Source organism: Elephas maximus, chromosome 4 (genome assembly GCF_024166365.1).
Source record: "Elephas maximus indicus isolate mEleMax1 chromosome 4, mEleMax1 primary haplotype, whole genome shotgun sequence".
In the NCBI taxonomy this organism is placed as follows: Eukaryota; Metazoa; Chordata; class Mammalia; order Proboscidea; family Elephantidae; genus Elephas; species Elephas maximus.
This window is the reverse complement of record NC_064822.1, coordinates 169,857,433-169,873,288: the sequence shown is the minus strand read 5'-3', so window position 1 is coordinate 169,873,288 and position 15,856 is coordinate 169,857,433. Positions and strand designations below refer to the sequence as shown.

Below are 15,856 nucleotides of genomic sequence, written 5' to 3'. Positions count from 1 at the left end.
TACCAATATATCATAATTTAATGAACCTACTCACTATTCTGGGATATTTGAGTTACTTCCAAATTCCACTATTGAAAATATATTTTTACACATAATCTGATTATTTTTATAATGTAAATTCCTAAACGTATTGCTGGTCAAAATTCATGCCAGAGTTAACTTTTAATATCTTCTGTCACTGTCCAGAAAGACTTATAAGCATTTCATCTGACAAGCTCTCGGACTTCCGTAGCTTAAAAAAAATGGTGACGTTAGTCAGAAGAGATTTAACCTAAACCAAAAACAGATCAGTTTGCATCTTCACCTTTTCGTGATGAATTAGATCTCTAAAGATGTCCGTGTTTTGGTATAAATGTGGGCAAATTTTTGTTTGAAAAATTACAGGGCCTCTCTTACTTCAGGAACTAAAACCGGGGCCTTCCAATTATATATTAAAACAACACTAACTGTTGCATATCTAGACTGATGTGGAAACAGAACCTCACCACAGCCCCATTTGTTTCTCTGGATAGCCCTTTGTTGTCTTTCTGTTCAGTGTGGCTGCCGCCCAGCACCTTCACCCAAGTGTGACTAAAAAGAACAGGCTGAAACAAGACAAGGTTTTTTTTTTTCTTAATATAATATAATATAAAAATTGTGATGCCACCTATAATAAGTGATTTGACTCCTTTGTTTTAATTTATACTTTTTTTTTTAGTATTGAGAAATTTCTAGAATCTGAGGAAGAATGAACTAAGAGAGAAAGTTTGGGATTTGGGAATTTTGCTAATACAAGAAATAGATGGAGGACATTTATTTATGTATTTTTCAGAACCTCCTAAAGATACGCTTACTTGCAAATAGTTACTTTGTGATTTAGAATCTGCTCTGCCTAACCATACAAACACTGTCAAATGGAAATTAATGAAGAGCGAGATATGTCACGAGTCTGAACTAGTTGTATCTAGTTTACAGAGCATCTGAAATATCAAAGTAGCTGTGCTCTGTGAAAAATGATGAAATGTATGTAGCACCTATAGTTTGGATTGCAAAAAGGGCAAAATTAAATTTAAATATTATGTAAAAACTGTACTTCCAATTTTTATATAAGGACACATTACTTTAAACTGGATAAGGTGAATAAAAAAAAATTTTTTTTTTATTAATATGAACTAAATGCAGTTTTTATTTCCAGTTTGGTTCTTTCTTGTAAACTGTATGGCCACCTTATCCTGTCTACTTGGTCCCCTCCCTCCAACTTTTCTTTTTTGTTTTACTCCACAGTCTGAACCGAGCCTTCCATATGAAAAACCAGCGTGGCTTGTGAATTCTGCTAACCCAGAGTAGTTACAAAGTCACTTCAGCTTCACTTTAAACAGCAGGACACTGAGAGCTGGGAGTGCTGTGGGTCATGTGATCCGTTGACCTCTATCTGAGGTCCGTGACTCTGCCTAGTAACAATTGATTAATGGTGTATGGTAACGTTCCGGCCAGATCTCATCAGTCCCTTGAGTTTGAAGACTTCCTCATTATCTTAGGCCTTTCACTGCTGCCCTTAGGAAATTTTACTCACAAATTAGGCTGAACAAAGTCTTCTAAAAGAAAATTATTTTCGGTGTTTGGTCATTGGAGAGCAGAAGGCTCGATGGTCATTTACTGCATTGAAAAAGGGCATGAGAGGCAAGTTGTGATTAGAGGGCCAGTAGACGTTCAGGCTTCCTTCCTTTTTGCTCCGGGATTGGAGTTTTTAGAAGGAATGTAACAAACTATCACTCAAGTGACAAGTTGGCCTTAAATTTTTCTTTCTTTCTTTTAAAATTAGAATGTCTTCTTTTTGTGCTGAGATAGAGCTTATGTACACATTTATTTATTGAACTTTAGCATGCAATAATGATCTGAGTTGTGTGACAGGCACTCCTGGTTGTCAACCTTTATTATTAACAGAACACCAGTTCTATTTAGAGCAACTATGTGCCAGGTTAAAAATACTCTCATCTCTGTTGTTGTTGTTGTTAGGTGCCGTCAAATCAGTTCCGACTCACAGTGACCCTATGTACAACAGAACGCAACACTGCCCGGTCCTGAGCCATCCTTACAATCGTTGTTATGCTTGAGCTCATTGTTGCAGCCACTGTGTCAGTCCATCTCGTTGAGGGTCTTCCTCTTTTCTGCTGACCCTGTACTCTGCCAAGCATGGTGTCCTTCTCCAGGGACTGACCCCTCCTGACAACACGTCCAAAGTATGTAAGACGCAGTCTTGCCATCCCTGCTTCCAAGGAGCATTCTAGCTGTACTTCTTCTAAGACAGATTTGTTTGTTCTTTTGGCAGTCCGTGGTATATTCAATATTCTTTGCCAACACCACAATTCAAAGGCGTCAACTCTTCTTGAGTCTTCCTTATTCGTTGTCCAGCTTTCACATGCATACTATGTGATTGAAAATACCATGGCTTGGGTCAGGCGAACCTTGGTCTTCAAGGTGACATATTTGCTTTTCAACACTTTAAAGAGGTCCTTTGCAGCAGATTTACCCAATGCAGTGCGTCTTTTGATTTCTTGACTGCTACTTTCATCGCTGTTGATTGTGGATCCAAGTAAAGTGAAGTCCTTGACAACTTCAATCTTTTCTCCATTTATCATGATGTTGCTCATTGGTCCAGTTGTGAGGATTTTTGTTTTCTTCATGTTGAGGTGCAATCCTTACTGAAGGCTGTGGCAGCTTGCTGGCCAACCGACTGGAAGAGATCCATATTTATGCCTACTCCCAAGAAAGATGATCCAACCGAATGTGGAAATTATAGAACAATATCATTAATATCACATGCAAGCAAAATTTTGCTGAAGATCATTCAAAAGCGGCTGCAGCAGTATATCAACAGGGAACTGCCAGAAATTCAGGCCAGTTTCAGAAGAGGATGTGGAACCAGGAATATCATTGCTGATGTCAGATGGATCCTGGCTGAAAGCAGAGAATACCAGAAGGATGTTTACCTGTGTTTTATTGACTATGCAAAGGCATTCGACTGTGTGGATCATAACAAACTATGGATAACACTGGGAAGAATGGGAATTCCGGAACACTTAATTTTGCTCTTGAGGAACCTTTACATAGATCAAGAGGCAGTTGTTCAGACAGAACAAGGGGATACTGATTGGTTTAAAGTCAAGAAAGGTGTGCATCAGGGTTGTATTCTTTCACCATGCCTATTCAATCTGTATGCTGAGCAAATAGTACGAGAAGCTGGACTATATGAAGAAGAATGGGGTATCAGGATTGGAGGAAGGCTCATTAAAAACCTGTGTTATGCAGATGACACAACCTTGCTTGCTGAAAGTGAAGAGGACTTGAAGCACTTACTGATGAAGATCAAAGACCACAGCCTTCAGTAAGGATTGCACCTCAAAGACCTCTCATCTCTACTCCTTTGTAACTATAGTTATCTGTATTAATCTGTTCTGACCAACTAGGGGTAAGCAGAACTCTGCTGGAAAAGTTACCATTTTCCTGATCAAAAGGAACGGATTCAGCTGGCATTCCTTTTGTCCTTTGCTTTTCCCCTTCTTCCTGCCTACAGCAGAGATGTAATGCCAGGAGGTGAAGAGGTGATGGGCCCAGCACTAAAGAATGCAAAGTGGTTGGTCTAAGTCAGTCATAACAATTCTGTTCCTCTTGGCCACTGGTTGGGCTAAGGATAGTTTTGTGACCACGTTCTGGTCAATGGAGCATTAAAGAAAGTCCACTAAGCTTCTTGGGAAAGATCTTTCCTTTACATTAAAAGTCCTACTCAGAGCAGGGCAGCCATTTTCCACCATGAAGAGCAGGTCAAGAGAATCCCGGAGTTGCCAGATAAGATCTGTGTTATTGCCAAACAGCTAACTGAACCACCTACCTAGACTTCTTGTTAAGGGAACAATAAATGTTTACCTTTTTTAAGCCACTATTAGTCAGGTTTTCTGTCCCTGGTAACCAAAAGCATTACAACTGTTATAAATGATTGTGTGTCAGGGCTTTATAGGTGTTATTTCGTTTAATCTCTAGTGACCCCAAGAGATGGAGTCCCAGGGTGGTGCAAACAGCTAACCTACTTGGCTCTAACTGAAAGGTTCGAGGTTGGAGTTCACTCAGAGGAACCTCAGAAGAAAGGCCTGGCGACCTACTTCCAAAAAATAAGCCATTGAAAACCCTCTGGAGCACAGTTGTACTCTGACTCACATGGGTTACAATGAGTTGGAATCAACTTGATGACAACTGGTTAAAAACAAACAAACAAGAAAACTAAACTAAAAGATAATGACTGTCATTTCCTTGACTTTTGCAGGTGGGGAAACAGTTTTAGAGAGCTTAAATACCGTATCCAAATCCCAGACTGTTAGCAATTTTCTGGTGATGACCTATCTTCCCTAAAGGCCCTGAGCTTTCTGGGGACAAGGGGTGTCAGTCCCTCATCATTGTCCCTCTGGTCCCAGCATGCTGCCAGGAAGCACATGAATATACATCAAGTCCATGGATTATTCAGTGAATGCTCTGTGTTTCATTTCTAGTTCATTCTGCCACTTTCCATCAGATTGCCTCAAGCCAAGACAAGCATCATCAAGAGGTGGTGCTTGTTAACAAAACGTTCTGTTTCCCCTCTTTCCAAATAGAAACAATGTAGTAAGAAGCAAAAACTCCAAAGAGCTGCTTATTTTGGAATTTCAGAAATGTAAGAGGCCCTTGCCAATTCATTTAAAGTTCTTGGGACGGCTCCAATTAAGAGCGCTTAGGTGTCAAGACTTAGGACAGAATTATAAACTTTATCAGAAGTCCTTGATAAGATTTTGCAGCTTAAAAGTTCTTTTTCATCCCTGTTGTTACCTAAATTGTGTCTCAGGTGAAGTTGGCATAAAGCTTTCAGGATAGTTCCCCCTCAACCCCCAGTAGTTAGAGTAGTCTTTTAACAAAACATATATTGCACTTTCTCTGAAAATTGTTTCGAGTTACTTAATCTTTCTCAGACTTAGTCTCCTGGACCTTAAAGAAGACAAGCTATTTGCTAGTTTGTTCATTCAATCAATCACTCACAAAAAAAAAAAAAGGAAAAAAATTATTGAGCAACTACTATGTGTCCAGGAAAGTGTTAAGCCCCGGCCAGGAACAGAGTGGTGTACAAAGCAGACATTATCTTTCCCCTTAAGGGGCTTATATGCCAGTGGGTGGAGATTCATGATTCTGTCAGTCTGAATGTTGTTGTTGTTAGGTGCCCTTGAGTTTGTTCCAACTCATAGTGATCCTATGGACAACATAGAAAGAAACACTGCTCTGTCCTGCACTGCCCTCATGATCGTTGTTGTGCTTGAGCCAATTGTTGCGGCCACTGTGTCAATCCATCTCACTGAGGGTCTTCCTCTTTTTCGCTGACCCTCCACTTTACCAAGTATGATGTCCTCCAGGGACTGGTCCTTCCTGATAACATGTCCAAATCATGTGAGAAATTTTCTTGCCATCCTCATTTCTAAGGAGCATTCTAGCTGTATTTCTTCTAAGACAGATCTGTTTGTTCTTTTGTCAGTCCATGGCATATTCAGTATTCTTCAAAACAACACCACAACTCAAAGGCTTCAATTCTTCTTAGGTCTTCCTCATTCATTGCCCAGCTTTCGCATGCATATGAGGCAATTGAAAACACTGTGGCTTGGGTCACAAGCACCTTAATCCTTAAAGGGACATCTTTGCTTTTCAACACTTTAAAGAGGTCTTTTGCAGCAGATTTGCCCAATGCAATGCATGGCCTGATTTCTTGACTGCTGCTTCCATGGGCATTGATTGTGGATCCAAGTAAAAAGAAGTCCGTGACCACTTCAATCTGTTCTCTGTTTATCATGATGATGCTTATTGGTGCAGTTGTGAGGGTCTTTGTTTTCTTTATCTTAAGGTGTAAAAGGAGAAAATTGACTTATTTAAGGGCCAAAAGAAAAGAAGGAGAAGGGGAAAGGGAGGAGTATTCTGGGTAGAAGAATTGGCTAGTACAAAGATCCTGGCGAGGAAACAAGCTTGGATGCTTGAGGCTAGTGTGTCTGCAGCACAGAGAAAGAGGAGATTGTGGTCAGAGATGAGGTCGGACCAGTTAGTGGAAGCCAGACCTCAAGGGATTTTGCCTTAATCCTGATAGCATTGACAAGCTGCTGAAGGGTTTTAAGTAGTGGGGTGCACTATAGAGTGGAAGCAGGCATGAAAGTTTAGATGCCATGCCACTGTGGTCCAGGGGAAAAATGGTGGGAACTTGGACTCAACATTGAAGAAATAGATAAGTGGACAGATTCAGCTTCTACCAGCCACTGGCTTTGGTGTTCTCTGTCAGCACCCCACTTGGTGACCATGTGGTATGCTGATGGCATGCAAAGACACAGGATAAAATACTAGGGATCTTTTTTCAATTTGAGATGGTAATTTGTAACATAATTGTTTTATATTAATTAAAATAGAATGTGAAATATAATTAAACATTCTTATTACTTTTTAAAGATAAAACAGAAGGTTTCAAAGACATTTTTTGCCTAGGCTAAGATGCTTTGGGCTATACTTCTTGATTTCCCTGTGTGTGTGTGCCTGTGTGTGCGTGCACACCACGTGCCATTCTCCTATGATAATAGAGTACTTCCATGCAATAATTTGAAAAATACTGTCGAGATATCCTTATGCCCAGGTGTGATTCTTGTCTTTTGATAAATAAATTCTGAAAAATCCAAAGATTTTCAAAACTCAAAGTACATCTTTAATAGCAAAATGCCAAAAATAGGGGTTGGGGACTTGGGGATAACACTCAAATTATATTATTTTGGCAATTGTCCACCTTAAAGATAAAGCCTATCCCCTGCTTCACATACTTTACCCAGAGGTTTCATCTCTCTTTCACTGGATAAAGAACTATGATAGCAGTATATTCATGGTATTTCTATTTCTACCCCCATCCCCCAACACACATACACATTCTTACTCCATACTATTTAGGACAAGAAGATCTTCATTTCTTTGTACTAGTATTTAGATTTATTCTCATTTGGGGATTTCTTTGAAGTTAAATGATAATGTTAGTCCCAATTGAATTTAATTCAATTTACAGACTCATGTAATAACTAATGATCATTTTATCACTTAATTTTAAGTGAACAGAAGTACAGTTCTAATTAGCATAAGAAAGAAGAAAGTTTACAGCTTGCATAACTGAAAATGAGGGATAGTTGAGGCACAACTGGATCCAAGCACATAAAAGATATGTGCACATGTTACAGAAGAAGCAAAAGAAGAACAATAATGTAATTCCCATCTTTATGGACTTATATAGAAAGACAAGGGGTATAAGAGTTTGGTAGGTTAAGAATCATTTGGAGTCTTTGTTTTTACCTCTCTGAGATCTAGATGTAAGCTCAACTCTCTTCCCAAACATAAAAATTCTTATAATTCTGGAATTGGCCAGGGACTGAGCCTGGGGCTACCAGCATGGACTGAACCAGCAATGTAGGTACTATGTTAAAAAAAAAAAAAAAAACTATGTTATTATTGTTAAAAGAAGAAATGAATGGATGAATAGCTGTAATGGTTAAGGTTGTGTGTCAGCTTGCTGGGCCATGATTCTCAATGGTTTGGTGGTTGTATGATGTTGCAATCACTTCCATGATGAGACTTGATATACTGTGATCACCTCCATGATGGGATCTGATGTGAATAGTCACTCAGTTGAAAGGAAGTTTCCTCGGGTGCATGGCCTACATCAAATATAAGTGGACGTTCTGGCAAGGCTCCTGGGCTTCTGTTTGCTCTGAATTCTGCAGATGGCTCCTGTTCATCTGGCCTCCAGTTCTTGGGACTTGAGCTAGTAGCTTACCTGTGGTCTTGCCTGCCAATCTTGGGATTCATCAATCTTTGCAGTCTGTGAGCAAGAGCCCTGCTCTCTGACCTGCCAATCTTGGGTTCACCGGCCCCCACGGCTGCATAAATCAGGAGACACCTCTATCCTGATCTATGGGCTGAGGGTGTTCCAGTCTCTACAACCTCATGAGCCATTTCCTTGATATAAATCTCTCTATGTATATTTTTGAGCTTTATTGGTTTTGCTTCTCTAGAGAACTCAGCCTAAGACAATAGCCTAAAACTGATTCAGGTTAAATTGAGTTGATTATGCTTTTAACCTGACTTTGAGATTTATCAAAATACCATGCATTGCTCATCGGGCTCATGGTAGACAGGTTTCAGTGGAGCTTCCAGATTAAGACAGACTAGGAAGAAAGACTTGGTGTGTCTACTTCTGAAAAAATTGGCCAGTGAAAATCTTATGAATAGCAGTGGAACATTGTCTGGCATAGTGCTGGAAGATGAGCCCCTCAGATTGGAAGGCACTCAAAAAATATGACTGGAGGATGGCGGTCTCCTCAAAATAGAGTTGACCCTAATGATGTGGGTGGAGTTAAGCTTTCAGTACCTTCATTTGCTGATATGGAACAACTCAAAATGAGAAGGAACAGCTGCAAACATTCATTAATAATCAGAACACGGGATGTACAAAGTATGAATCTAGGAAAATTTGAAGTCATCAAAAATGAAATGGAATGCATGAAGATTGATATCCTAGGCATTAGTGAGTCAAAATGGACTGGTGTTGGCCATTTTGATTCAATCATGTGGTGTACTATGCTGGGAATGACAAATTGAAGAGGAATGGCATTGCATTCATAGTCAAAAGGAACATTTTAAGATCTGTCTTGAAGTACAACACTGTCAGTGGTAGGAAAATATCCATACGCCAACAAGGAAGACAAGTTAATACGACTTACTCAAATGTACACATCAGCCACTAATGCCAAATAAGAGGAAATGGAAAATTTTTACCAACTTCTGCGGTCTGAAATTGATCAAACATGTAATCAAGATGCTTGATAATTACTGATGATTGGAATGTGAAAGATGAAAACAAAGAAGAAGGATCAGTAGTTGGAAAATATGGCCTTGATGAGAGAAACGAAGCCAGAAATATTCCATGATAGAATTTTGCAAGACCAATGACTTACTCATTGGAAATACCTTTTTACAATAACATAAATGCTGTCTATACACGTGGACCTCAGTGGAAAACATAGGAATCAAATTGACTACATCTGTGGAAAGAGACTATGGAAAAGCACAATTTTATCAGTCAGAACAAGGCCAGGGGCTGACTGTGGAACAGACCGTCAATTGCTCATACCCAAGTTCAAGCTGAAGCTGAAGAAAATTAAAACAAGTCCATGAGAGCCAAAGTACAAACTTGAGTATATCCCACTTGAATTTAGAGACTGTATCAAGAATAGAATTGAAACATTGAACACTAAAGACTAAAGACCAGACGAGTTGTGGGAAGACATCACGGACATCATACATAAAGAAACAAAAGGTCATTAAAAAGACAGAAAAGAAATACGGGACAAAAATGGATGTCAGAATAGACTCCGAAGGTTGCTCTTGAACTTAGAGTAACTAAAGCAAATGGAGGAAATGATGAAATCAAAGAGCTGAGCAGAACATTTCAAAGAGCAGCACGAGAAGACAAAGTAAAGTATATCACGATATGTGCAAAGACCTGGAGTTAGAAAACCAAAAGGGAAGGACAAGCTTGGCATTTCTCAAACTGAAAGAAGTGAAGAAAAAATTCAAGCCTCGAGTTGCAATTTTGAAGGATTCTATGGGCAAAATATTGAACTAAGTAGGAAGCATCCGAAGAAGATAGAAGGAATACACAGAGTCACAGTACCTAAGAGAATTGGTCAAAATTCAACAATTTCAGGAGGTAGCATATGATTATGAACGAATGGTACTGAAGGGAGAAGTCCAAGCTGCACTGAGGCATTGGTGAAAAACAAGGAATTGATGGAATACCAACTGAGATGTTTTAACAAATGGATGCAGCACTGGAAGCTTTTACTTGTCTATGTCAAGAAATTTGGAAGGCAGCTACGTGGCTAACTGACTGGAAGAGATCCATATTTGTACCCATTTCAAAGAAAGCAGATCCAACAGAATGCAGAAATTATCAAACAATATCGCTGATATCATATGCAAGTAAAATTTTGCTAAAGATCACTCTAAAGCGGCTACAGCAGTATATAAACAGGGAACTTCCAGAAATTCAAGCTAGATTCAGAAGAAGAAGTGGAATGAGAGGTGTCATTGCTCATGATCAGATGGATCCTGGCTGAAAGCAGAGACTACCAGAAAGATGTTTGCCTTTATTTTATTGACTATACAAAGGCACTTGACTGTGTGGATCATCACAAATTACGGATAACATTGCGAAGAATGAGAATTCCAGAACACTTAATTGTGGTCATGAGGAACCTATACATAGACCAAGAGACAATCATTCTAACAGCACAAGGGGATACTGCGTGGTTTAAAGTCAAGAAAGGTGTGCATCCAGTTTGTATTCTTTCACCATACTTATTCAATCTGTATGCTGAGCAAATAATCCGAGAAACTGCAGTATATGAAGAAGAATGTCACATCAGGATTAGAGGAAGACTGTCTTGGAAGAAGTACAGCCAGAATGCTCCTGAGACATAAGAATGATGAGACTTCGTCTCACATACTTTGGACATGTTATCAGGAGGGACCAGACCCTGGAGAAGGACATCATACTTGGTAAAGTAGAGGGTCAGTGAAAAAGAGGAAGACCCTCAATGAGATGGACTGACACAGTGGCTGCAACAATGAGCTCAAACATAGCAATGATTGTGAGGATGGCACAGGACAGAGCAGTGTTTCCTTCTATTGTACAGGGGATTGGTATGAGTTGAAACTGACTAGTAGGCACCTAACAACAATAGAAAGGGCTCAATGTAGTATCTGGCACATAGTAAATATATTAAACGTGTTAAATTTCTAACACGTTTGTCAGTCTCCAGTAAAAAGTAGGCAGTCAATTAATGTTTCCAGTTCAATGAAATAAGGTTTTACGTATTTTTCCTGCGACCTATTTTCACTTCCTGTCTCAATCTCTCTGCTTTCTGTCTACCTTTTCTGACATTAGCTTAAAAAAAGCACCACGAAGTTAGCAAATCTGTTCTCTGCGAATTACGATTTATTTTGGATTACCTGCTGTCTCAAGTTTTGGAGCTTTGCCTTTCTCTCTTTCAGTGCAATTTAGACAAAGCTTTCTCCTGCCTATGTTCAAATCCATCTTCCACTGGTCTGTTGGTTTGTTGCACTGTGTATTGCTGTAATGCTAGAAGCTGTGCCCCAAGAATTTAAAATACCAGCAGAGTCACTCATGGTGGACAGGTTTCAGTGGAGCTTCCAGATTAAGACAGACTAGGACCTGTTGTCAGGAGAGATCAGTCCCTGGAGAAGGACATTGTACTTGGCAAAGTACAGGGTCAGCAGAAAAGAGGAAGACCTTCAACAAGGTGGATTGACACAGTGGCTGCAACGATGAGCTCAAGCATAACAACAATTGTAAGGATGGCACAGGACCGGGTAGTGGTTCCTTCTGTTGTGCATAGGGTCGCTATGAGTCAGAACCAACTTGACGGCACCTAACAACAACAACAGGAAGAAAGGGCTGGCAGTCTACTTTTGAAAATCAGCTGATGAAAACTTTATAGATCACAACAAAACATTGCCCAACCTACTGGTTTTGGACAGGTCATTAGGAGGGATCACTCACTGGAGGGGGACATCATGTGTTGTGAAGAAGAGGGTCAGGGAGGGCAAGGGCCTTGGTGAGTAGCAGTCTCAATGATGGACTCGAACATGTTGGTGGTCATCCTCATGCCCAGGACTGGGCAACTTTTTGTTCTGTTGTACATAAGGTCACCATGAGTTGGTGTCAACTTGACAGTATTTATCTGTCTGTCTGTCTATCTATCTATCTCTATTTTCAAACCCATAAGCAACAGCTTTGAAATGTTTAAGCTAGCTTTTCAAGAAAAATAACTTAATCTTCCACCAAACAGATAGTCATTAAGCCAGCATCTCATTCCCTTCTTTTGTGGCGCTGGTTTTTTTCTATTAGTGGGTTCTTATGGGAACAGTTAAGCACAATGGGCAGAAAGTAAGTTCTTGGAGGAACTAATTTGGTTAGCAATTTCCCTGTCTGCCAGTTGTTGCTTCTAAAAATTGTCTATTTATTATAGCTTGGCTGTTAGAAGTACTCATGATGTGGGACTCAGAGAAGCCATTAGGTTCTTTTGGTGGATTAGGCCTGAAATGTCGAGGGATTTCCCTACTTGGAGCCTTTATGGAATGTACACATTGCTTGCAACAGTGAATAGCCGAAGAAGGGCCTGTCAGGTCATCTCTCTTGTCTGCTGTTTCATAACAGCACATGCCAAGGGACAATGAGGCAGCTCACCCATATGTTGACTGCCACATGCAAGGTGCCCAGCTCGAGTCCAGTGTGTAGTTAGCCATCCACATCTTATCCCAGCATCCTGCTCAACACAGTCCCTCTAACCCCTTCTAACACTCCTTTCTTGCCTCCTGTGACTAGACAGACTGCATGTTTATAAATCGCATCATGCTGGGTCTGCAATGTTACCTTCATTGGATTTTTGTTTTCTGTCTTAGTGAAGGGAAAAAAACATGATATTTTAAAAATACCTTTTTTGTCCTAGTGGGGGAAAAATATTTCTGAAAGCATTTTTTGAAGTGAACTAGTTTCATTTGCTTTTACAGTAGGATAATACCCCATCAATACTCAAAAATGCTTCCCAGAGAAAATATTTCTCGTGCTCGCTTTGGCAGCACATATATTAAAATTGGAATGATACAGAGAAGATTTGCATGGCCCCTGCTCAAGGATGACACACAAATTTGTGAAGCATCCCATATTTTTTTAGTTTAACTTTAGAAAAATAGAGGTAAATTTTAAGGTAACCACAAAGGAAACTAACAATCCTACACATCAAAATAAAAAAGAAGAAAAACATAAAGACTCAGCACATACAAAATCAACAACAATGAAAAAGATTAAAAGAAAATACATAAAGAAAAATAACTCAGCACAGAAAATTAAGTTGAACAAAGAAACTGTCAACAACACACACACAAAAAATACATCAAAATGACAGCACTAAACTATAAACTAAAAAAAAAAAAAACTATACCTATCAATAATTACACCGAATGTGAGTGGACTAAATGCACCAGTAAAGACAGAGTGACAGAATGGATTTAAAAAAACACAATCTGTCTATATTCTGCCTACAAGAGACATATCTTAGACTCAAAGACACAAACTAAAACTCAAAAGGATGGAAAAAATATATCAAGCAAACAACAATCGAAAAAGAGCAGGAGTGGCAATATTGATCTCTGACAAAATAGGCTTTAAAGCAAAATCCACTATAAAGGATAAAGAAAGACACTACATAATGATTAAAGGGTCAATACACCAGGAGGACATCACCATAACAAATATTTATTTACCCAAAGACAGTGCTCCAAAATACATAAAATAAACTCTAACAGCATTGAAAAGAGAAATACACAGCTCAACAGTAATAGTAGGAGACATCAACACACCACTTTCGGTGAAGGGAAGAACATCCAAAAATAAGCTCAGTAAAGATATACCCAGTACCCAGTGCCGTCAAGTCGATTCTGACTCATAGTGACCCTATAGGACAGAGTAGAACTGCCCCATAGAGTTTCCAAGGAGCACCTGGCGGATTCGACAATAGAAGACCTAAATTCCACAATCAACCAACTTGATCTCATAGACATGTACAGAACACTCCACCCAACAGCAGCCAAGTATACTTCCTTTTCCAACACACATCAGACATTCTACAGAATAGGCCACATATTAGGCCACAAAGCAAGACTTAACAGAATCCAAAACATCAAAATATTACAAAGCAACTTTTCTGGCCATAAATCCATAAAAGTAGAAATCAATAACAGAAAAAGCAAGGAAAAAAAAATCAATTACATGGAAACTGAACACCTTGCTCAAATGAAGGATGGAATAAAATTCACAGACTCAAATGAGACTGCAAATACATCCTACTAGAACCTTTGGGACATGGCAAAAGCAGTGACCAGAGGTCAATTTATAGCAATAAATGCACACATCCATGAAGAAGAAAGGGAAAAATCAAAACATTAATCCTACAACTAGAACAAATAGAAAGAAGCAAAACAAGCCTCAGGCACCAGAAGAAAGTAAATGATTAAAAGTGGAGGAGCAATAAATTAGAGAATTAAAAAAAAAAATTGAAAGAGTTAACAAGACCAAAATCTGGTTCTTTGAAAAGATCAACAAAATGGATAAACCGCTGGCCAAACTGACAAAAGAAAAACAGGGGAGGAAGAAAATAACTCAAAAAAGAAATGGGAGGTGCAAAATCACAACAGACCCAACAGGAATTAAAAGAATCATAACAGAATACTATGAAAAATTGTACTCCAACAAGTCTGAAAACCTACAGGAAATTTCTAGAAACATACTACCTACCTAAACTAACACAGAGTTAGAACAACTAAATAAACCTATAACAGAAGAAGAGATTGAAGAGGCAATTAAAAAACTCCCAGCAAAAAAATGCCCTGATCTTAACAGCTTCACTGGAGAATTCTACCAAACTTTCAGAGAAGAGGTAACACCGGTACTACTAAAGGTATTTCAGAGCATAGAGAAGGGTGGAATACTCTCGAACTCATCCTACGAAGCCAGAATAACCCTGATATCAAAACCAGGTAAAGACACCACCAAAAAAGAAAATAACAGACGAATGTCTCTCATGAACATAGATGCAAAAATCCTCAACAAAATTCTAGCCAATAGAATTCAACAACATATCAAAAAAATAATTCACCATGACCAACTGGGATTCATACCAGGAAGCAGGGATGCTTCAATATTAGGAAAACAATCAATGTAAACCATCACATAAATAAAACAAAAGACAAGAACCACGTGATCTTTTCAGTTGATGCAGAAAAGGCATTTGACAAAGTCCAACACCCATTCATGATAACTCTCAGTAAAATAAGAATAGAAGGGAAATTCCTCAACATAATAAAGGGCATTTATAAAACCCAATGGGCAACATCATCCTAAATAAAGTCTGAAAGCATTCTTCCTGAAGAATGGGAGCCAGGACAAGGATGCCCTTTATCACCACTCTTATCCAACATTGTGCTGGAGGTTCTGGGCAAAGCAGTAAAGCCAGAAAAAGAAATAAAGCAGATCCAGATTTGTAAGGAAGAAGTAAAAATATCCCTGCTTGCAGATGATATAATCTCATACACAGAAAACCCCAAAGAATACACAAGAAAACTACTGGAAGTAATAGAAGATTTCAGCAAAGTATCAGGATACAAGACAAACATACAAAAATCAGTTGGATTCCTCTACACCAACAAAGGAAACTTCGAAGAGGAAATTACCAAATCAATAGCATTTACAATAGCCCCCAAGAAGATAAAATGCTTAGGAATAAATCTAGCCAGAGACTTAAAGACCTGTACAAAGAAAACTACAAGACACTACTGCAAGAAACCAAAAGAGGCCTACATAAATGGAAAAACATACCTTACTCATGGATAAGAAGACTCAACATTATGAAAATGTCAATTCTACCCAAAGAGATCGACAGATGTAATGCAGTCCTCATCCAAATCCCAACAACATTTTTTAATAAGATGGAAAAACTTCATATGAAAAGGGAAGAGGCCCGGGATAAGTAAAGCATTACTGAAGAAGAACAAACTGGGAGGCCTCATGCTATCTGATTTTAGAATCTTTTATACCACCACGATAATCGAAACAGCCTTGTACTGGTACAACAACGGATCTATAGAGCAATGGAACACAATTGAGAATCCAGACATAAATTCATCCACCTATGAGCAGCTGATATATGAG

At 39.0% G+C, this 15,856-nt stretch overlaps 1 non-coding gene across 1 annotated transcript; it reads left to right on the top strand.

Annotated features, from left to right (window-relative positions):
* Nucleotides 1-12,713: 12,713 nt before the first annotated feature.
* On the top strand, nucleotides 12,714-12,820 carry LOC126076617 (U6 spliceosomal RNA). Its single transcript, XR_007517545.1, has one exon. It is a non-coding gene; the product is annotated as a U6 spliceosomal RNA (small nuclear RNA).
* Nucleotides 12,821-15,856: the final 3,036 nt, after the last annotated feature.